This window comes from Natator depressus, chromosome 11, assembly GCF_965152275.1.
Source record: "Natator depressus isolate rNatDep1 chromosome 11, rNatDep2.hap1, whole genome shotgun sequence".
NCBI classification, from domain to species: Eukaryota; Metazoa; Chordata; order Testudines; family Cheloniidae; genus Natator; species Natator depressus.
The window spans coordinates 50,359,956-50,384,729 of NC_134244.1; the positions used below are offsets into that span (position 1 = coordinate 50,359,956).

Sequence of the window (24,774 nt, forward strand, 5' to 3'; positions counted from 1 at the left end):
ATGACCCTTGTGGTGCCTTCAAACCCTATGATTCTATAATAGAGAGAGCTGAAGCAGCATTTTACTTTCCATTTGCTTGTACCATAAGAGTTTGTATTGCATTAACAACCATTCCGTTTACTTTTGTCATGAAAGCTGTTATGTATCTTTCCGTTTTGTATGGTAGAGCAAGTTTATCAGTAGTTCTAGGCCCCAATTAACCCGATGTATGCCATGCTTCATTGGGATTACTCACAGTATAGAAAGTTAAACATGTGCCTGAATGTGTGTATAATTGGGGCTCTACATTCATGTAGAGGAGATTGTTTGTTTTACAGGAGATTCATTAGGATGACAAAACTGGTTTATGTTTAAAATGGGATTACTGTTTATACTGACTATGAAGCCTGCATCAGTGATATATTGACTTCTGATAAGAGTGAGTACGCATATTAGTATTCTTAGCATTACTGTTTCATTGGTTAATTTACTGGTGAGTGTAAACTTGCACAGTAAATCTATAGATGCATAACTTTGAAGGCCAGAAGGTACCATTGTGATCTTCTAGTCTGACCTTCTGCATAACAGGCCACAGGACTTCCCTGAATTAATTTTTGCTTCAGGTCCAACAGCCGTAATTAACTAGAGCATATCTTTCAGAAAAATGACCAGTCTTGATTTAAAATTTTTCAGTGATGGAGAATCAATCACAACTCTTGGTAAGTTGTTTCAGTAGTTAATTACCTTCAAAGGATTCTCTCCAAAAGACCTTTTGCAATTGACATTTATTACTGGTTGGATAGAGTACGTGTCTCCATCTGAGTGCAAAGGAAACTGGAGGAAAGCTGTTACAGTGAGTCTTGGCTGCTGAGTTTAAACCTACTGTTTAAAAACATGGGTCGGCTCTGAAAAGTGACTGTAAAAATGGCATTGTGGGGTTCCATGCTTATTTTATTTCATTTCCCATAACAAATATGTTGTTTATAAATAAAAATATTTCTTTAAGCAGTCATCCCTGCAAGCCCAAACTGTGTTCTGAAAGGGAAGCTGGGTTCATTATTTCTCTTATGTCTTCATTGTTAGTAAATGTTCTGATGGTTAAATGTATGTCCTTGGTTACACCTGTGCAACCGGGACTGTTGTCCATGGGATTTCACAGGTGTGACTGATTGGATGATAATGCTCAAGAAGGAATAGAATCCAGTTCTTACCTCCTAAGTTGTACTGGGTTTGCAGTGCTAATAGAAGTAATTAGTAATAGAAATGTCTGTTTATCATAAAAGTAAGTACAGTAACTCCTCACCTAATGTCATCCCGGTTATCGTTGTTTCATTGTTTCGTTGTTATGTTGCTGATCAGTTAGAGAACATGCTCGTTTAAAGTTGCGCAATGGTCCCTTATAACATTGTTTGGCAGCCGCCTGCTTTATCCACTGCTTGCAGGAGGAGCAGCCCGTTGGAGCTAGCTGGTGGGGGCTTGGAACCAGGGTGGCCAGAAGCCCCCCTATCAGCTCCCCTAAATTCCCTGTGCAGCAGCCGCCCAGCAGGCTGTCAATTGCCAGGCAGTTCAGCTATCCCTCCCCCCACTGCTGTGTGCTGCTCCTATTCTCTGCCTTGGAGATGCTCCTGGGAGCTTCCTGCTTGCTGTGCAGGGGGCAGGAGGAAATAAGAGTGCTAATGTCAGGGTGTCCCCCTTCCCCCTGGTCCTTTACCCCATCTCCACGGAGCAGGGGGGGACACGACAGGGCTCAGCATGGAGGGAGCTTGCTGGCAGCAGCTGCTGTCTCAACTTGCTGATCTACTTAAAAAGGCAGTGTACTTAGAGTGGGGTCAGCGTACTTAAGGGGGCAATGCGCGTCTCTCTCTCTCTCTCTCTCACACACACACACACACACACACACACACACACACACACACACACACGTGTGAGGCTACATTAACAACAATGTGTTAACTCATGAGGGCTCAGCTGAGTGCTAGTCCATCATTTTGCAGTAAGGCAGGGGTCAGCAACCAATGGCACGCGAGCCAATTTTTAATGGCACGCTGCTGCCTGATGGGTCCCAGCTGCCGGCCCCGCTCAGCCCGCTGCCGAACCCAGGCCGGGTCCCCGGCAGGCAGCAGCGTGCCATTCAAATCCTGCCCGCCCCGGCCCACTCTTCTGCGCCCCTCCCGTGTGGGCAGGGTGAAGAAGCTTGGTCCTGCCGGCTGCTGCTGCAGGGCAGGTAAGTTCCCCCTTCCCTCGCCTCTTCCCCCAGCGTGCTGGGTTCCTGCCCCTCCTCCTCTTCCTCCCTGCTGCCTATCAGCTGATGGCCCTTGCGAGGGAGGGGGAGAAGCGGAGCCGCAGTGCACTCACTGCTCTGGGCAGGAGGCGGAGACAAGGTGGGGACAGGGTCTTGGGGAAGGGGGGTGGAATCAGGGCATATTCCCTCCAGCCCCCTGCCATGAGCTGCTCTGGGCAGGGGGCTGGGACCACCTCCATGACCTTAGTCACACTCCCAGCCCTCTACTCTGACCCCTACATCCCCCCACACTCCTAGCCCTCTTCCCTGACCCCTGCACACCCCTCACACAGCCCCAGCCTTGACTCCAGCACCCCCCACACATACACAGCCCCCCAAGCCCTGACTTCTGCACCCCCCACACTCCCCCAGCCCTCTGCCCTGACCCCTGCACCCCCCCACACACCTCCAGCCCTCTGCCCTGACCTCTGCAACCCACCACGACCCCAGCCTTGACTCCAGCACCCCCCATACTCTATGCCCTGACTCCTGCACCCCCTCACATGCCCCCAGCCCTCTGCCCTGACTCCGGCACCCCTCCCCACATACCCAGCCCCCCCCCCACACCCCATGCCCTGACTCTTGCACCCCCCACTTTCTCACCCCCACCCTGAGCACCAAACGGGAGCTCCTGCACCCCCCCCCATTCCTACCTGCACCCCTCACACTAAGTGGGAGCTGCCCAGGTAAGCACTCCACACCCAAACCTCCTGCCCCAACCCTGAGCCCCCTCCCTCATTCTAGCTCCAGGCCAGACCCTACACCCCAACCCTCAGCCCTGTGCTCAGTGCACTCCCACCCTCAGCTCAGTGCGGAGAGAGAGGAAGAGAATGGGCTAGAACCAGGGAGAAGGTAGGTACCCACTCTGTGTGGGCAGGGCTGGGATCCCAGACCGGCAGCGGCTGAGCAGGGCCGGCAGCCAGGACCCTGGATGGCAGGAGCCGGCGGACGGAACCCCAGACTGGCAGCGGGTTGAGTGGCAGCGGGCTGAGCCGCTCAGCTGGGGTCCCGGCCACAGGCCCCACTCAGCCTGCTGCCGGCCTCGGTGAACGGAACCGCAGGCTGGCAGCGGGCTGAGCGGGCCGGCGGCGTAAGATCAACATTTTAATTTAATTTTAAATGAAGCTTCTTAAACATTTTAAAAACCTTGTTTACTTTACATACAACAATAGTTTAGTTATATAATATATAGACTTATAGAGAGAGACCTTCTAAAAAACGTTAAAATGTATTACTGGCACGCAAAACCTAAATTAAAGTGAATAAATGAAGACTCGGCACACCACTTCTGAAAGGTTGCCGACCCCTGCAGTAAAGCATTCCCTAGGAAATATTCCACCCTCTTCCATCCTCTGACTTCACCTCCTCAACCAAGCTTCACAATCTTCATTGTTCTGTACAGAATTAAATTGTTTGTTTAAGACTTATACTGTGTGTGTGTGTGTGTGTGTGTGTATGTATGTATGTATGTATGTACATATACATTTATGTATGTATATAAAATACAGTCTTTTGTCTGGCTAAAAAAATTTCCCTGGAACCTAACCCCCCCATTTACATTAATTTGTATGGGGAAATTGGATTTGCTTAACTTCGTTTTGTTTAAAATAGAATTTTTCAGGAACATAACTACAGTGTTAAGCAAGGAGTTACCGTAAATGGAAGTAGGGATCTCTTGAATGAAGAAGTGGCATATTTATACAGGAGAAGTAGGGTATCTTTATAAAGGCTAAGGCTATTGTTGAATTCTACATTAAATCTCTGCAACAGGAAAGCTTTCAGGAGAAATTTGGTGATAGCATGTCACTAGGGCTGTCAGTTAATCTTAGTTAACTCATGTAATTAACCCCAAAAAATTACAATTAAAAAAATTAATCACGATTAATCATAGTTTTAATCGCACTGTTAAATAATAGAATACCAATTGAAATTTATTAAATATTTTGGATGTTTTTCTACATTTTCATATATATTGTATTCTGTGTTGTAATTGAAATCAAAAAGTATACAAAAACAAAACAATGTAAAACTTCAGAGCCTACAAGTCCACTCAGTCCTCCTCCTTGTTAAGCCAATCGCTAACACATACAAGTTTGTTTACATTTACAGGAGATAATGCTGCCCTCTTCTTAGAATCATAGAAGACCAGGGTTGGAAGAGACCTCAGGAGGTCATCTAGTCCAACCCCTTGCTCAAAGCAGGACCAACCCCAACTAAATCATTCCAGCTAGGGCTTTGTCAAGTCAGCCCTTTAAAACCTCTAAGCATGGGGATTCTACCACCTCCCTAGGTAACCCATTCCAGTGCTTCACCACCCTCCTAGTGAAATAGTTTTTCCTAATATCCAACCTAGACCTCCCCCACTGCAACTTGAGACCATTGCTCCTTGTTCGGTTATCTGCCACCACTGAGAACAGCCTAGCTCCATCCTCTTTGGAACCCCCCTTCAGGTAATTGAAGGCTGCTATCAAATCCCCCCTCACTCTTCTCTTTGGCAGACTAAATAAGCCCAGTTCCCTTGGCCTCTCCTTATAAATCATGTGCCCCAACCCCCTAATAATTTTTATTGTCCTTCGCTGGACTCTCTCCAATTTGTTCACATTCTTTCTGCAGAGGGGGGCCCAACATTGGATGCAATACTCAAGATGTGGCCTTACCAGTTCCGAATAGAGGGGAATAATCACTTCTCTTGATCTGCTGGCAATGCTCCTACTTTTTTAGCTGGCATTGCAAGGTATTTACATGCCAGATATGATAAACATTTGTTTGCTCCTTTGTGCTTTGGCCACCATTCCAGAGGACATGCTTCCATGCTGATGACACTCGTTAAAAAAAGAATGTGTTAATTAAATTTGTGACTGAACTCCGTGGGGGAGAATTTTATGTCCCCTGCTTTTGTACCTGTATTCTGCCATATATTTCCTGTTATAGCAGTCTCGGATGATGACCCAGCACATGTTGTTCATTTTAAGAACACTTTCACTGCAGGTTTGACAAAACACAAAGAAGGTACCAATGTGAGATTTCTAAAGATAGTTACAGCACTCGACTCAAGATTTAAGAATCTCAAGTGCCTTCCAAAATCTGAGAGGGATGAGGTGTTGAGCATGCTTTCAGAAGTCTTAAAAGAGCAACACTCCGATGCGGAAACTACAGAACCCAAACCACCAAAAAGAAAATCAACCTTCTGCTGGTGACATCTGACTCAAATAATGAAAATGAACATGTCGGTCCACACTGCTTTGGATTGTTATCGAGTAGAACCCGTCATCAGCATGGATGCATGTCTTCTGGAAGGATGGTTGAAGCGTGAAGGAACATATGAATCTTTAGCACATCTGGCACGTAAGTATCTTGCGACACCAGCTACAACAGTGCCATGTGAATGCCTGTTCTCACTTTCAGGTGACATTATAAACAAAAAGCGGGCAGCATTATGTAAACAAAGTTGTTTGAGTGACTGCCTGAACAAGAAATAGGACTGGGTGGACTTGCAGGCTCTAAACTTTTACATTGTTTTATTTTTTAATGCAGGTTTTTTGTACATAATGCTACATTTGTAAGTTCAACTTTCATGATAAAGAGATTGCATTACAGTACTTGTATTAGGTGAATTGCAAAATAATATTTCTTTTGTTTTTTTACAGTGCAAATACTTGTAATAAAAATAAATATTAAGTGAGCCCTATACACTTTGTATTTTGTGTTGTAATTGAAATCAATATATTTGAAAATGTAGAAAACATCCACAAATATTTAAATAATTCTGTTGTTGTTTAACAGTGTGATTAATCACAATTAATTTTTTTAATCACTTTTCAGCCCTACATGGCACAGTTACCCAAGAGTCATGAAGAATGAGCAAAGTTACACAAAATAAAATTACAAACTCAAAGGCAATTTCTGTTAGGTACCAAATCCTATTTGCTTTGCTCACCTGAATGATGTTATGGGAACCATTGAATATTTTGAGATTTCCAGAAAGAGGTACCTGAAACATCCCTCTAGAAACTTTCAGAAGTAGATTTACATGTGTGAAATTAAGTTACAAGAAACTAAGAACCATGGAAACATTGACTTGCAGAGCTAAGTAAAAGCTAGGATTTGTTTTACAAAGAAACTAACAGAAAATCATTTAACAGAACAATGAATTGAATAAATCATTTATTGTCCAGTAATCTCTGAAGATCTTAGTTTATTTTTATAGTGCAGTGTCTAGAAACTTGAGAATGGAATAAATTGGTTAATTAAATAATTGCCTACATTGCATTTGATTAAACAAGTGTAAATTAAAATGTCTGAAGTGCACTAATTTGACAATGTAGAAGTACCTTAAAACCTCTAAAACATTACAAAAAGATAAACCAATTAAAATAATAATTAAACGTGCATCAAAGCAACAATATGTGTTTAAGAGGGTTGCAGTATTATTATAAATCACACCAGAACATCTCTGGGATTTTTCATAAATGTTTAGTGAATTCTTTACTAGATTTGTACTGGTCTTGGATTTATTCCTTAATTAATCAATGCTTGTAGGAGCACAGGTTTTTATTGTGCTATGGCCCTTTCCTTTTATTAATGCATCTGTTCTGCATTTCAGCTCTTTAATTAGATTTCTCTTTTGAGTTGGGAATGAAGAACGTTTGGTGACAGCTGATTGTAAATGCTCCATGATCATTAATTTATTTGTTAATCATTACAAAGATGCCTGTTGCTTTCAGGTCCTTTTTTTTTTTTTTGGCTATTCACATAGATTTTGCATATCTTGAATTAGAGCTGGTTGGGACGGGATGGAATTTTTACAAAAGAATTCCAAATCTCTCTCCCCCCCCCATTTTTCACTGAACACTTTTGGTGAAATTGTCTGACTAACTTTTTAGGATATGGCTGCTTTATTTTCATCCATAAATTTCAAAGGCTTGACAAATGTTAATTCTCTACTGTGAAATCTGAAGTGATATTTGAAAATAGAGCAGAAATCACTATCAAATCAGACCTATTCTTCCATGATGTGAAGATAATGGGATACACAGGGTACGTCTACGCTGCCAAAAAAAAAAAAAAGGTGTGTTCTTAAATGGGGTTAAAATAGCGAATACGTGGCAAAGTAAGGGACTAGAGTCCTACCTTTTCCAAAATGGACTCTTAAGGTGCCCTATTTTCAGTTTTTTGGAGCCAATGAACCATTCATATTACTGTTTAACAGATTAAAAAAAGATTAATACCTAGACCTGTGCACTAGGGGTGAAATCCTATCCCAGCTGAAGTCAGTGGGAGTTTTGCCTTTGATTTCACCGGGGTCAGGTGCCCCTGGCATGAACTTACTGTTGCACTGAATGGATTAGGGGCATTAATATAACAAATGGAGATACCTGTGGCATCAAAACAAGTAATAGGCACAAAGTCAGTTCCCCCAAAGGAATGGAAAATCTGAAACTTTGTAGGTGACACATTCAATCTTCAAAAGTGCTTTTAAGCAGTCAAGATCCTTATAAACCATGTAACTACATCCATTTGCATTTTAAACTAGTTTTTTTTTACTTGTAATAGAAAACAAATGTTTTTAAATTGTGTTTATATATATATAGTGTTAAAAAACAGAAAGGATTTTAAGGGGTGGGGTGAGTGTACATACATACTGCAGCCCTCATTTCTGGGTAGACATAATATTGCTTATCAATTGACTATTCCTGTACACCCATAGCTAGGGCCCTACCAAATTCATGGTCCATTTTGTTTAATTTCATGGTCATAGGATTTTTTAAATCTTAAATTTCATGATTTCAGCTATTTAAATTTGAAATGTCAAGGTTTTGTAATTATAGGGATTCTGACCTAAAAAGGAGTTGTGTGTGTGTGTGGTGGGGGGTTGGCAAGGCTATTGCAGGGGAGGGGGTGGGTTGCAGTATGGCTACCCTTACTTCTGCACTGCTTCTGGTGGCGGTGCTACCTTCAGAGATGGGCAGCTGGAGAGCAGGGGCTGGTGGCAGGGATCCCAGCTCTGAAGGTAGAGCTGCCACCAGCAGCAGCGCAGAAGTAAGGATGCCATGGTATGGTTTTGCCACCCTTACTTCTACGCTGCTGCCTGCAGAGCTGGGCCCTCAGTCAGCAGCCACCACTCTCCAGCCACCCAACTCTGAAGGCAGCAGTGCGGAAGTAAGGGTGGCGTGGTATGTTGCCACACTTACTTCTGTGCTGCTGCTGGTAGGGTGCTGCCTCAGAGTTGAGCACCTGGCCAACAGCCACCGCTCTCCAGCCGCCAAGCACTGAAGGCAGGGCAGATGGAACTGGAGTGGGAGTACATGAAGATAGGTTGGGTCCGTTAGTTGTGTAGCTTGCATTCAATGTGGAGATTTAAAAAGGGTTCCCTTAAAAGAAAAAGTATCAAATTATCAATTAGGAAGCAAATATTCTTTGTAAATTCTTGGGAAATTATATGCTTTGAATAGGGTAGTAAGTGTGCAGTATGATGAATGATGTGAATAAATGCCATCGAGTTCCAAGAGGTACCTAGACTGATCAGGGTCTAGGGGCCCAGGAATGCAAGCCATTCTGTTCTGTTTCCTACAACTCTGCCTACCTGCTGCATCGTTTATGAAACCCCTATTGTTCTTCTTTTGTAATGGAAGCTTCCTGAGAAACTTTAAGGAAAAATCAATCTAAAATTGTCAATAAGGATGATAAAGCTCAAAGTTCATTCACTAACAATATTGCTATACAAATAACATATCCTTAAAATCAATCCTAATTTACTATGTCTTGTCTTTGTCAACAAAAGTGCAGTGTTGACTATGAAACTTCCACAACTTTTGTGTGTTGTAGAAAAAGCGAGGTCTATGTGGAACAAGTTAGATAATTCCAGTGAGTTGTGTTGTCAGGATAATACTTGGATTGTAAGCTCTTTGGGGCAGGAACTGTCTTGTTTTGTTTGCACAGTGCCTAGCACAAGAGGGTCCTAGTTGGGGCTCCTAGGTGCTACTATAATACACATAGTTTATAATAATAATAACAGGTTCCCTATTAAGGACCACATTTGCTAACCTGAGGTCTTAAAGTGCCCTCTTTTTATGTAATACTGAACAAACAAACCATGCTGTAAAAAAAAAAATGTTTTATGTTTGTTTGTGCTAAATTAAAGGGAAATGAGGTAAGCTTGAAGACACAGGTGGCCATTTAGAGGTGGAAAGCTTGAAGAGGCAATTAGAGGTGGAAAGCACATTCCTTGAAGATTCTGTCAGCACTGGGCACATTCCAGCCCAGGGGTGAGCTGGAATTTCCGTATAATTGCAGCTCTGGCTGTTGTGGGCTGTGCTGGGTCTGGGCACCTGAATGTAGAGCAGGAAAACTGCATTTTCTATGCTCTCAGTGACATCACTGCCAGGCCCATGCAGTGTGGGGGAGTGTGGGCCAGTGTGTTCCTGATTCATATGCAGAAAGGACAACAGGGCCTGGAGTGGAAGGGGGAATAGACTGGGACAAGGAACCATCAGGTAGGAAGGAAGAGAAACTGGTGTGGGAGGCTGGCAGAGGGAGAGAGAAACTGGGACTGGCTGGGAGCTGGGGTGCAGGATGGGACAGATTGGGCTAGGAGACTCAGACTGGGATTGAGATCCGGTGAGGGAAATGGAGAGGGGGAATTGGGATCCAGTCGGTGTGGGGGATACTAAAGTTGGATTCGGCACTAGGGGGAGACTGTGACTAGCTGATCAAGAAGAGTAGAACTGAGAATCCATGACGTGGAGGGAAGGGATACAGATGTGATAAGGGGCACGATTACTACTGGTTGGTCAGAGAGACTGGGAGAACTGGGACTGGGTTGGACAAGGAGCCAAGGGGGGCACACCGAGATTGGATGAGGAGCTTGTGGGGACTGGCAATGTCGGTGTGGGGAGTGGAGGCCAGTGTGGGGAAGAGAGAAAAAGATTGGAAGGGACAGGGTATAAAGGGCCACACTGGTAGGGATAGGCAGAAGAGTCCGTGTCCACTGGGGCTCACTGCCCTGCCTCTGCCATGATGTTTCTAGGCGATACTAGTCAACTAATTTAAACCATACTTTTCACAGGTGCTCACTTGTGTCTTCTTCATTTTCTAGATATCTGACTTCAGACCTTGGGGTCTGATTTGCAGAAGTGCTGAGCACTCATAACTTAAATGAAGTCAATGGGAGCTGTGCTTTGACAATATAAAGTGCTAAATAATGCTAAGTACTCTGAAAAATCAGATCCTAGGCACCTGAAACAGAGCAGCCAAAATTCATGGATACTTTTGACCTAAATATTTCTTTGAATGAATTCCCCATCTGTAAAATCAGAATAATACCAATCCCTCACTTCAGAGGGGTGTTATGAAGATAAATTAATTAATACTTATGGAGCACACTCACGATTAGGTTTTTATCAGTAAATGTTGGCAAACATTACCATACGCACACAAACCAATGAAAAAATATTTTCCTAGATAATAGAAATTTACAGATAGGAAAAGTAAGAAAAATGCTGCTTGAGAACTTATTAGAGTTTGTTTCATGATATTTACTTTTTATATTTTGATGTGATATTGGCAATTTGTATTTTACCAGTTTGATAATGCTTTAATTTTTTGAATCTCAATTTCTACTGTCATTTAATAATTATCGTCTGATTCCCCCATAACTTCCCACACCTGTGAACATTTAAATTGATAACAATTGCTTTAAAAACAAACATCAATATTATTCACAGAAATTATAAAAATAAATAAAAATCGAATTCTGTCAAATTTTTCCATAGTGCTGAGCACCATAGAAAAGCCCATAAGGAAGTTAATTATCGTCAGAGCAGGGTTTGAATAGTGTGCAGTAAATAAGGCATGGGGCCAATGAGGAGAATGAATATAATATTGAATAGCTGCACTGTCCTTTTGGTACGCTGAATGAGACTGTTTCTGTGGAAAAAGTGTTCTAAAATGTAATTAGACTGTATCATAAAGCATATACACATGGGAGCCAAATTAAAGTTGCACAGCGAACTTTAATTCTGGCATTTCTTAACTTTTGAGTGCTTGACTTTGTAACCTGAATAATCTTTTGAGTGTAGTTTTTGTGTAAGTAATGTAATATACACTGTGTACAGATATATAGACTATATACGGATGCATGTGTGTATTTATGTGTAAATACACACTGTGTTTACACTCATGGGAATAGTTGCATTGAGTAGAGTTACTCATAAAGATTTGCAGAATCAGGACCATAAACTGTAAAGGTACATTGTGTCATCTCCTCAAACAGCCATGCTGGAAATGTTAAATGAGTACTGTCTCTTTTTCTGGCCTGTTCATCACAGTGATGACATGATTTGGCTGGTTTCAGAAGGAAGTTAGGGAGCTAGTCAAATTGCTCCTAAAACACTATTTACTTGCTGACACCTTGTCAGAGTGGCAGTAGCATATTTATTTCAGTCTGGGTGAAGCAACTTTTGTCACTTAGTGGAAAGGGAAGGAGAGGAACTAAAACCTAATGTGTATTTAAAGGAATTCTTGTTTATTTCTGCTGTTGTCAAATCCCTGTGGATTTATTTTATATTTGATTAGCACCACCTCCTCTACCAGAGTGTTGATACATACTAGAAGTATAAGAATTATGTAAGAAAAAATTTCTCACTGAATTAATAAATCTATCTATCTATATATTTGCTTGTAAATTTCTGCTTTTAAATGTTTTTAATACATATCACTGTTGCCACATTCCCTTTTTAAAACCTGAATAAGTGCCTTATCTCTAAAGGAGATTATGGGGATTAAATTGTGATTAATGGCTTTGTCATTATATTTGACAGTGAACATATTTTTAGTGGAAGATCTCTTTGCGGCATCTCTCGCATTTTTATTTACAAAATGCTTAGCCATGAGGTAAACAACCCATTGGCCCCATAGGAAAACTTGGAGCTTGATCCTGCAGGCCATACTCATCCCAGTAGTTCTATTTATTTCAGAGGGGCTGTTCTTGTGAGTAAGAGCAGCAGGCATTGTATTTAAATTTATTTTTAAGTAGCATTTTCTATGGGGAATGCAGTTTTTTTGTCAGTGAAGCAACATTAGATACGTTGGGTGGAGGAGGGAGGTTGATCCTGGACACAACTGCAAGCCCCATACGTCACTGTGGTGGTGTGTAGAAGTCTCTCAGGAGCCACGAGGGTCTGGGAGAAGAATCCTCTGTCACAGATGCAACATAGGGCTGATGTAAAGCCCTAGCAAGTCTCAGTGTAAGAGGTACACTGGAGGTAGGAGAGGACATACAGTGCTGAGTGCTATGGGGGATTCTCAGCAGCAGCCCTCAGAGGCTGCTCTAGTTTATGCTGAGGGCTGTTTCATCCACTATTAGCAACTAAGAATCCAGAGGGTACATGGACAGTGCAAACCACACCTTTTCCCTCTTCTGTGACCTGGCCTTTGTCTCCTGTGCTGTCTCTCTGGAGGTGCACCGCAGAATCTAGCCCATCTCTTCTAATAACTAAACTGAAGTGTATATAAAGGGGAATGGAGAGAGATGGACATACTGAAAATGGGGAATGGCTCCCATTTCCCCTGCTTTGAAAGTACACTTCACCCCCGTTGCTACAGCCAGCCCTTTTCACACAGTATTTCCCACTTTGAGGTGTCCATGTGGAAGTCAACAACTCTTCCATTGAAGTCAGTGGGAGTTTTGCTGTTGATTTCAGTTAGAATGGAATCAGGCCCACAATGTTGTTTTCAGTAATGACTGGCTGCCCAGCCGTACCCTGCCTTTTTCCTGTGGACATAGTCATGGACTCTGCCCAACTAAGAATGCATTGATGTTCTAACAAGGGGAGAATACGCACATGTGAGGGGTGAGAGAAGGCCATTGTTCCTAGCTGAAATGCAGCCAGGAGAGAAATGTTAAAGGAATGGTATCAGAAATGGTGATGAGCTGATTTGGGCCTTGAATCCATGACCTCCAGAAACAAGTGTGCTGTTGAACAGGCCAGACTCTCTAATTATACCATCTTATCATCTTGAGATATTCCTAGTATTCTATACATACAAGCTGCACTAAACCATTAGTAAGGTTCCAAAATCAAGCACGCAAAAGTTACAAAAACAAAATATTTGACTAGCTGCCGATTAAGAGCTCGAGCACCATCCATCCTCAGCACATGGGTCATGTGGAAATAATGGTTTGTGTCATGTTATTAAAGAATGTATCATAATGTATATTTACAAAGCTGATTAATTAAAGTTGGATGGCCAGTCTTAATTCTGGCAATCCTAACTTTTGAGTGTGTGACTTTGCTACCCTAATAATAATGTTTTACCATAACTTTTTTGTATGTAATTGCCAAGGTTTTCAAAAAGCAAAGTGACCCCCATCCAAAATTACATCATGTGGCATCACTGACACCCCCATGATTCATCAGCATGGTTAGAACATTTAGCACTGACCTCTATCACTTTTTCTGTTAGCTCAAGTGACTATGCTACTGTTGCTATGTGGACCAGAATTAGACGGGGATGAGAGAAATACAGTTTGGCAGTTGATTTCACAGGTATTTGCATTCAGCAGAGGAATGATGAGACTCTGGAATCTTGGGTCCCATTCCAGTCTCTGGAGGGAAGTGTGCTCTAGTTGGCACAGACTCTGCTGCCCCATTCCTGCCAACCTGTCCCTGTCCCAGTCCTACCTCTTCACTACCTCTGGCTTCTTGCCCTAGTCCTGGCTCTTCAGCCTTCTCATCCCAGTCCAATTCCATACCTGCTAGTCATAGTCTCCCCCTTGGGGCTTGCTTTCAGAGTCCCAGTCAACTACCCATACCCAATCCCAGTCACTTTTCCCAGCCATTGCAAGTTCCTTTCTCCTAGCTCCTCCATCTGATATGTCTCTCCCTCCCGTTCACTGACTCCCTTTCTTAGTCTCCCTTTCCAGGCTTCTCCTCTCAGTCTCCCCCAGTACCTCAGCTGCTTGTCAGATTTGTCTCTCAACCCTTTTCATGCTGATTTCCATTCCCTACCCCCACTTGTTCCTAGTCCCAGTTTCCATGCCCAACTAGTCCCAGTCTCCATCCCTACGCCCAGCTCTTCCTCTGATTTCAGTGGTGTTCCCGTCCCCGAGGCAACTGGCTCTCATTCTCCCCCTCATTTCCTCCCCAGTAATCAGTCTTATTCTCCTTTGCCAACCACTGCTATCTCGGTCCTGGTCCCCCTGGCTCCCAGTCCCATTCTCCTAACACTGCTAGACACAGTTTCTCTCACCACCCTCCCTTTAGTCCCAGTCTCACCAGCTCCCTGTTGCAATCTAGTCCTTTTCCTTACCCCAGTCTGGCTTTTGTCCCCTCTGCATTGGAATTGGGCAATTTCTGTCTCCACTGCCAGGGGGCAGGTTCACTAAGAGCACAGGAGAGACAAGCTCCATGCTCTCTGTTCCTATGTCCTGCCACAACCTGGCCCGGAGCAGCCATTACAAGGAAGGTCTGGCTTTTTGCTTTTGTATGTCTGGGCTGGAAGGAGCATGCTCAGCTGCTCTGTGGGGATGGCGTGTGCAGAATCTGGTCAGCACTGGGAGCTGTGAGAGCCTCAAGTATGCTCACTGAAGATGGAATCTTCAGAGACTTTAGCTGCTAATGCTGAGGTCTATTGAGTAGGTGCAAACTGATTTCTGGTTTTTATAATTTGGCCAAATTTGGTAAAATTATCATGCAAAAGGTACATCTGTGACACAAAGGCCATGTCCATTTCAAATTTCAAATCCCTGCTCCAAAGCATGGGGGCTGCAGTGCTGTTCAAACAAAACGTTGCCAGACTTTAACATGGGCAAAACAACGGTTCCTACCCTCATTCTTGAAAACAGCTGAACCATTTTAACTGAATTTACAGGAGAAAAATATTCAACCTGTGGCAGACTCTTGGCATGTAAAATTTCAGTCCAAAAGTTCAGTTATAGTTTGGTAAAATTATAAGCAACTGAAAACGCTATCTTGTAATGGGAAATGTCTGGCAACAGGGCTGGTAGGGCCATAGTGTGAATGACTTAGAGGGATTGTCCTGTGGACCAACTACTGTACCATTCATGACACAGCTAGCAGTTGCTCAAGTGGAAAAATAATATGAGGACTATATTCTTTCTGTTAGTGCAGTTTAGCAGCTTGAAACAAGACCTGCCAATCAGGTGACCAACCAACTCTCTGCAAATGACCAGCATGGGTTTCAAATTACTTTGTTATGAAAGAAAGCTTTTCAAAAGCTGCTGAAAAACAAAGGAATAAGGAGCTGCGGCTGGCTTAAAAGATATAAGTGAGGGGGAAGTTGGTGGGGTCTGTGTCTGGGTATATGCGTACAGAGCTCTCTACTCGCCCAAGCAGTGCTTCCCCGGTGTGCACTGTTGTTGTTAGCAATGTGGTGTCCAGCTGCCTCCCTGCTGCTGGAGCCTTTTCCTGCCACAGGGAAAAGCTCCAACAGTGGGGGAAGGACTTCAGCAGTGGAGAGGAAGCAGAGAAAAACTCCTGCAGTGGGGAGCTGCCAGAATCTTTCCCTGCAGCAGTGAAAGACTCCAGCAGCAGGGAAAGGCTCTGGCTGGGGACAGGCCCCAGCAGCTCCCCACTGTCAAGCCTTTCCCCTCTGCCTTCCTCCACTAGTTTTTCACTGACCCATGTAGCTCCACACCACACTGTGGATGCACCCCTCTTTTCACTGTGGCGTGTAGCCACACATACCCTATTTGCTGCTGTCCAGTGGTGTCCAGTGTAAATGTAGCCTAAAGCACTACATTAGCTATGCCTTTATTACTGTAATAATTTAACACAGAGAAATCATTGCTAGCTGTGATGTAAATTATTAATTCTCTACATTAAACAAATTCAAGCTTATAATTGTTTAAATTCAAGCAAGGTTAGAAATAAAAGTCATAATGACTCTGATATATTGTCTTGCCAAAATCTTAAAGTGCTCAGCATTCACTTCACCCATTTCCATTGTACAGATGCTTCTGGGATGGATGGCAGCCTTTAAGTTGTAAAACTGAGGATATGAAGAATGATTAGGGCCTGATCCAAAGCCTGTTGAAGTAAGTGAGAAGCTGCCATTCACATGAATGGGCTTTGGATCAAGCCCATGTGGGTGGAGCATCTACCCATTCTAAATTTAGCCAAAAATACAGTAGCTAATATCACTGTTTATTCTTGCAAAAGATGCAAATGGGATTTTTATTCTGAAGGAAGAAATGTCAGAGATATGGTACATTGTATATTGTGTGATTTACATAGCAAGGGCCCCATCCAAGGCCCATTGAAGTCATTGGGAGTCTCTCCATGAACTTTAGTGGGTGTTGGGTCAACATTGTAGGGACCCATTCTTCACCCTGACTCTTATTAATTAGTAATGAACTCCGTCAGAATTCCTGTTGCAATCAGTATGAGGAAGTGTGGCAGAAATGGGCTCTTAATAACTGCGGGGAGGCTTGTCCTCCTATAATTGAATTTGTATAAATAATAAAATCAAACAGAGAGGCAGTTTGTTAAAATAGTGGCTTCTTGCATCATAGAAATATTAGTAGTTTACCATTCATTTAGCTAATGTCATACCTACCTTTTAAGACCGTCAGCTTCAAGTCAGCAAAGGTCACATCTTTTTAAGTGCTGCTATCGTGTCCTTTCATATAGTTGTGCTCATGAGGTTCCTTTGCACACCACTCATCCTTATTGGTGTCTGTCACAAGCTATATCCACAGTCGCATCTTCTGGATGAGATGTCTCCATGTTAACCATTAAGAATGTCAATCGTTCTCAGTAGTCAGAGCCTTGCTAACTGAAGAGCAACCTCCCTTGCTGCCCTGAAAATGCTTTCTGAGTTGATGCTGAACAGAGGACATTTTCAGTTAGAATACTGCAGTTCTGTATGAATTGTGTGTTTTCACTACATGCTTAAAAGAGTTACAGCTATAATTTTGCCACCTGAGATGACTTTTTAAATAATGTCCTTATTTCCTCTTCTCTAAATAGATTCCTGTGGCTCCCTTTCCTCAATATTGGCTCTTTCCTGGGTCAGAGCAAAGTGCAACTGCTGGCCACAAGGTCAGCCCAAATATTCAGACATTCATAAGAAAACTATGTACCAGCAGGATTACATAATGTTCAAAAAATGGTGCACACATGGACTTGCTGTATCATATTTCTCTTGGAACATTGGCTCCATTGTGAGTAGTAATAAATGAGGGATAATAACTTGGGAGGTGAGCCATACATTCACTTTATAGTTAAGTTCTGCTAGTGCAGTGGCTACTGTGTGATCTTTGTTCCAGGCACAGATGCAGAGTGCAGATTGTCTCAAAGTCAGTGCCAGTAGATGAGACAGACGCTTCTTGGAATGATCCCCACTGAGCTTTGGCACTTGTAACAGTAAGTGTCTGCCTATATATTAATTATAACGGAAGAATAAGTATGGTGCTTACGGCACTCTTCATCCTGGAAGCCAAATGTGACTTACCAAAATGCTGCTAAATTTGCACCTGCACAGCACACGCAACTTGCAATTGTTGCGTCCCAGATGATGGTTTTCAGGAAGGTGAATGAGATGAAAGTCCAACTTTTGCAGATTCAGGAGAATGCATGTAGGGAGTAAGGAGGCCGGAACAAAGATATCTTTCTCATCGGGTTGGGGGGGATTTTCACAGGTTTATAAACTCTTGGGCCTCATGGAAAATCCTTTTGTTCTGTGTACAGCACCTAGCATGATTGTTTCCAGGGGTCTGTTCCTGGGGCTCGTAGGTACTACCACAATACAAATAGTAATAATGACGTGTGTGGATGATAGAAAGTAAAATATGCACAGGGGATATGTGTGTCTTATTTGCAACAGCCACTGGGGAGATAAACATGTGAGGGGCAGGTGTCTCAACTGATTTTATTATTAAACATGCTAAAGTGCTAAATAAACTTTCTGACACAGGGATATACAGGAATCATACATTCACCACTGAAATTCGGCCACCTTTGGGGTGGAAGGCATTGCTCTCTGAATGGTAAACATGCCTCTTTAGCAGCACTGTGAACAAAACCCACTCTGCACTTTTATATTAGATGCCAATTGAATTTTGGATTGATTTCAAAGTCCTTAACTTAGCCCAAGCACAGTCAGGACTTTGAAGAGATCTTATCCATTCCGCTTAGCCCCATGCTGAATGGAGATGCTTCTGCTAATGAAGCCCAGGGTTCAACTCATAATATTTGGAATCAGCATATTCTGTGATTTATAAAACTCTACAGGAGATTAGATAAAACCTCGTCTCACCACACTTAGATGTGTCCAGCAGAGCACCTTAGAACTTCCCCATAGAGCTTTGTTAAAAAGTAGGTGTAGAAAGACCCAAACATTAGCACCCAGTAATGGTAAGAAACCACCTTAAAAGGAGGAGAGGGAGGAGATAGATGACTTATTTGTGCGTTTATACATTGATCAGTTGCTACTGTGTGTGTGGTAGAAATGCCTGTATATAAATATGCTAAAATTGCCCAAACAAGAAGGCTCTGAAATTCCAGTCGGAGACCAGGCAAAATCCCACTAGGGTCTGGCAGGAATTCCAGCAAATTCCTGACAAGGAGAATAGGTAACTCACTAAAATTACCCATGTATTCTATCCTAGGATCCACACACATAAGATGGATTTTTTCATCTTTGGCACAAGATACATTCTGCTCTGGAGATCCAATACAAAAGCTCAGCCATATGTCACTGGCTCAGATATTTGGCTAGGTAAAGCTGTCATCCAGCCATGTTTCAGTAATTCATGCAAGGTTGAATGCCTAGATCTTGACTGAATTATTGATTATGGGGGTCTTATTAGTGACTAATAATAAAAAGCTACATCTGAATTTATGGTCTCTGATGCTTATTGCCATATGCATCCTGAAGGAAGATGTCAAACCAGTGGGACAAATGTGATAGATAGCAAATGATGATCTCCGTGCTCCAAAGCTTCCTATTTTACTGAGCTCTTACTGAGTTCAGTTCTGAAATTGCAGAGTGCTTTGGCCCTGATCCACTTAAGCATGTGTTTTTAATGTTAAGTATGTTTGTAGTCAGTATTGAAGTCAATGGGGACTGTTTGGATGCTTAAAATTAAGCGTATGCTGAAAGTAATTTGCTGCATTGGAGTTAGAGTGCTTAATGCCTTGCAGGATTGAGTTCTTCTTAGTGTATGTGTTCTTCTTAGTGTATGTGCAACGTGCCACACGTGGCACATGACCAGGATTCATCATCAAATTTGGTCTTCTATTGGATCATTAGCTTCCCCGGCTAGGGCCAGGTACTGACAGAGAGTACAACGTGAACTCTAATCCTTTACCCCCCCTCTCCAGGATTGAGTTTATTATGTAGTTTACCACCCTTTCTTTATGTAAACTCTATTTTATTTTACTCTTTCTTTTTTTTTTATGGCCAGGATACCCCACCAAATTCTTTTTTTTTCTTCTTCTTCCAGTTTCTCAGACTGATTCAGATTGCATGTTGCATTATCACTGTCAATGGCTGACATTTTGCTGAGTGGTGCAATATGTTTGGCAGTACTTGACACATTTTGAAGTAAGAATATCAGCTGTTTAAATTACTAGTGTTTGATCCTGCGATTGTTTCACTAATCTCAGCAGTTATTTACAGACCATATACAAGAAACTCGCTATGGAATTTTTTTGCCTGTAAAATAACTGCATGATTCTTAATTGGGTAATTGCCCAGCACAGTGCTAATTGTTGTGTCCAGCAAGGAATAGAGCTCTGCTTAGATTTTTTTTGTGTGTGCAAATTTATATTCATAATATTACTTACTAATCTATTTGTGGGACTTTGATTTATTCAGGATCAATACTGTACATCTGCCATGTATAGTAAAGGCTTCTTTTCTGATACACCAAATGAATGGCTGCAGTAATCTAAACAGCCATTAATATTCACTTTTATTCGGTGTTTTGTTCAGTGACAACTCCAATTGTCATTAGCTATATACTGCAGAACCATTTAATGTTTGTTAGATTCTGTCACAGCTATGCTGAGCTTTTCAAAAGTTTCTTATTTTATTTTTGTGCTAGTTATCTTTTGATAAGATGTGCCTGACTGCAAAAATATTTCCTACTATTTTTACAATAACCAAAACACTGCCACACATTTTAAGGAATAAAATTGATACATTATTCCATTCCAGTAGTGATACTGTAGTGAAGAATAACATAGGGTTTATATTAGGGCTGTCAAGCGATAAAAAAAATTAATCATGATTAATTGCGCGATTAAAAAAATAAATTGTGCGATTAATCACACTGTTAAACAATAATAGAAAACCATTTATTTAAATATTTTGGATATTTTCTACATTTTCAAATATATTGATTTCAATTACAACACAGAACACAAAGGTGTACAGTGCTCACTTTATATTTATTTTTGATTACAAGTATTTGCACTGTAAAAAAAATATTTTTCAATTTTCCTCATACAAGTATGGTAGTGCAAGCTCTTTATCATGAAAGTTGAACTTATAAATGTAGAATCATGTACAAAAAATAACTGCATTCAAAAATAAAACAATGTAAAACTTTAGAGCCTACAAGTCCACTAAGTTCTAATTCTTGTACAGCCAATAGCTCAGATAAACAAGTTTATTTACATTTGCAGGAGATAATGCTGCCCGCTTCTTGTTTATAATGTCATCTGAAAGTGAGAACAGGCATTCACATGGCACTGTCGTAGCCGGTGTCGCAAGATATTTACGTGCCAGATGTGCTAAAGATTCATATGTCCCTTCATGCTTCAACAACCATTCCAGGAGACATGCGTCCATGCTGATGACGGGTTCTGCTCGATAACAATCCAAAGCAGAGCGACTAATGCATGTTCATTTTCATTATCATTATCTGAGTCAGATGTCACCAGCAGAAGGTTGATTGTCTTTTTTGGTGGTTCGGGTTCTGTAGTTTCTGCATCTCAGTGTTGCTCTTTTAAGACTTCTGAAAGCATTCTCCATACCTCATCCCTCTCAGATTTTGGAATGCACTTCAGATTCTTAAACCTTGGGTCAAGTGCTGTAGCTAACTTTAGAAATCAGGTTTTCCCCAAACAGCAGTTTCTCTGACCTGCCTATGGGTGTACATGGAACACCTGTTAGTCTACTCGGAAAATGCCTCTAAACTGGCCATCTCCTCCATTCCCTCGCCTCCTGAGAGAACACAGCAAAGCTGCACGGGTTCAACCTTTAGTGTAGACAGAAAAGGCTGTTATTTGCACCAGTGCAGTCTACCCCAACTGCGATTGCCTGGTGTAGCCTCACCAATGGCTACAATTGGGGAAATTCCCAGTCTAGACAAGATCGACTTCAATTTATGCAAATTTATAATTACTTGGATTTTTACCCATAGTAATATACTTGCCAACAGCTATGGGCCTGGATACAAGATCTGGTTAACCAGCCTATGGGTGAGTATAAGTGTTGTTGTTACCCTCTATACCTCCCTTCAGTAGTAAGAATCTGCCCCATTGTTTGTTTATTTCTATGTCTGTCTTCAACATGCCAAAGGCTTCTAGAGCTCTGGATAGAGGCTCTGTTTTTTTTTTTATAAACGGTCTAAGGTCTAATCAGCAATCATCTCAGCGCAATCACATCCCTGTAACCAAATGGAGACCCATTTTGACTTCAAACTCCACTAGGCTGCCCTTTCTGTCATAGGCTTCCAACACCATAGTTGCTTATGAGTTACATATTATAAAGTAAGGGGTGGGGGCAGAACAAACATTTACAAACTGTTCCATTAGAAGCAAGTTACTCTACAGCCCACCAGTATTCAGAAGCACAGCTATCAATCTTTTTTCACTAAAGCGCTTTTTCAGAAGCAGCAGAAATACTGAAGTATCTGGTCTTTTGTTAATCTCTTAAAGCAGTAGTGACAATGTCATTTTGAATAAACAGTCATATTGCTTTATCTGTCTTAAGTACTGACAGCCACATCTGCACATTCCATGATCTAACCTGACAAGGAGGAGCAAAGAAACAAAAGTAAAGCAACAAATAAAATAAGCAGCATGTGAAAGTGAGATAAAAAATAACCAAGAAGGAAAGTGACATGGAGGGGTTATGAATAATAAACAAAGTTGACATTAGTCGAGAGATCTTTATTTAATACAATGGTCTTGGAGACAGATTAACTGCCTTTGGTCTATAGTTATTATATAGGTTTCATCTGCCTTGAAATAGCAGTTTAAAGTATTGTGATGGTAGCATGAGAAATATAATATAAACTAGGGCTGTCGATTAATTGCAGTTAATAATAGAATACCAATTGAAATTTATTAAATATTTTGGACGTTTTTCTACATTTTCATATATATTGTATTCTGTGTTATAATTGAAATCGAAGTGTATATTATTGTTGCTTAACAATATCTGCACTGTAAAAACGATAAATAAAAGAAATAGTATTTTTCAATTTACCTCATACAAGTACTGTAGTGCAATCTCTTTGTCGTGAAAGTGCAACTTAAAAATGTAGATTTTTTTTGTTACATGACTGCACTCAAAAACAAAACAATGTAAAACTTCAGAGCCTACAAGTTGTTTACATTTAAGGGAGATAATGCTGCCCTCCTCTTATTTACAATGTCACCAGAAAATGAGAACAGGCATTTGCATGGCACTTTTGTAGCTGGCATTGAAAGGTATTTACGTGCCAGATATGATAAGCATTCATATGCCCCTTCATGCATCAGCCACCATTCCAGAGGACACGCTTCCATGCTGATGACACTCATTAAAAAAAATAAGCGTTAATTAAATTTCTGACTGAACTCCTTGCGGCAGAATTGTATGTCCCCTGCTCTGTTTTACCTGCATTCTGCCCTATTATAGCAGCCTCAGATGATGACCCAGTACATGTTGTTCATTTTAAGAACACTTTCACTACAGATTTGACAAAACACAAAGGAGAAGGTACCAATGTGAGATTTCTATCTTATAGGAGATAGGGCAACATTTAGTGCCCTAACCGTTCCCTGGAGCAGGTGGGCAACAAATGGGTGGGGTCTTGCCCAGTCACTGGACAAAATAGCTGAGTTGAGATCGGTATTAATGGACATGGACAGCAGTAAATTACAGTCCCTTCAACCCCATCTCCAGGAGCAATAAAGAAACAGGGACAGAATTGAGATTTGGTCCTGAGGCATTTTAGTTTACATACCACACCTTGCTCATGTCTGTACCAAAAGCCCTGAATAAATAAAATGCTGAGATGTACTTTTCTTGTGTCATTTGTTGTTTTGCTTCTGTACAGCTTTGACTCTCTTTTTATCAAGGTAGCACAATAGACAGGGTCTTCAGTCCTGACACATATGATTAGTGTCCTGAGAACCTGATTACCTTTTTCGAATTGAGCCTCCTGTTTTAGTAATGTATGGAATAGTTAGCAGAATACTCGTTCTGAATAGCTGTGACCTCTCCATACTGTCAAGAAATATCAACTAGAGAGGAGCGTCAGGTTATATAACCACTGCTGCTTGGAATGTGAAAAGTTTCAAAGGTAATATTTAAGTGTTTGGGAGAGGGGAAATGAAAAGCAGCCAGATTTTCTGAGAACATATCATGAAATATTAGGTTTGTCTTAGCTTAATGGAAGTTTTGTGTAAGCTGTACTGTTGAGTTGATATGATTGCTTCAAGCTTACTGTGGAAGGTCATTCTGATATGTTGGTTTGTTGCCATTTTAGGGCATGGTCCTCTGAGGAGCTGAGTACTCTCCACTCCCATTCTGGCCTTACCTCAGAGGACTTGGCACTGACTTCGGTATGTTTGTAAATGACACCACATAGAAAAATGCCAATAAAGATTTCACTTATTTTTTTGAGGCTTAATCTAATGACCATTAAGATCACTGAGTTTTTCTGTTGACTTCAAGGGGCTTTGGATCAGGCCCCTAATGAGAGATTTCAGCCTCATTGCTTGTCAGTGACAGAGAATCAAATATAATTGGCATCTTTCACTTGTCACAGGGAAAGACAGTTACTTTGTCAGTCTTCCTTATATATAGGAAACTGTGACCTTCTGCCTACTTACTAAAATTAAGGATTTTTTCTCAATTAATTCGAGAATTAATGTTAGGTCATTTAATTATAGAGACCACTCTTCCAGTGACTTTGTTTTAGTCTTTACTATACTTGAAGCTAGTTTAACTCCCATCTTTACGTTCTGTGTGTGTTCTTGCACTAGTGTACCACATTTCCTAGGAATACGGTAAGCAAGTAAAAAGTGATTGTCTACAGTGTGATATGAGCTAAAAAACAGTAAGTGGCACTCACTTAAAGCTTTCTTTCCCAGCACCCTGACTCTCCCTGTGGGGATAATGAAACAATCCAGTTGCTTGTTTTCTCTAGGAAATTGCACACAATCTCAATCACTGTTCAGCCTAGTCACATCTGACTAGAAGAGACAGAAGAACTAGTCTTAAATATTTAATAAATTCAAGCAGCAGTTTCCCTTCCCTAAAATGTTGTT

The 24,774-nt window shown here is 41.6% G+C and overlaps 1 protein-coding gene across 8 annotated transcripts in view; it reads left to right on the forward strand.

Moving 5' to 3' along the window:
- GULP1 (GULP PTB domain containing engulfment adaptor 1) overlaps positions 1–24,774 on the forward strand; it is a 277,029-nt gene that overhangs the window by 25,872 nt on the left and 226,383 nt on the right. Inside the window, exon 1 of one of the 8 annotated variants that reach the window (XM_074967755.1) lies at positions 17,602–17,646. The exons of the other annotated variants lie outside the window; for them this stretch is intronic. The gene's annotated coding sequence lies outside the window, so the exon portion shown is untranslated. Of the gene's footprint in view, positions 1–17,601; positions 17,647–24,774 lie in introns of those variants that run through there. 8 annotated transcript variants of the gene reach the window in all.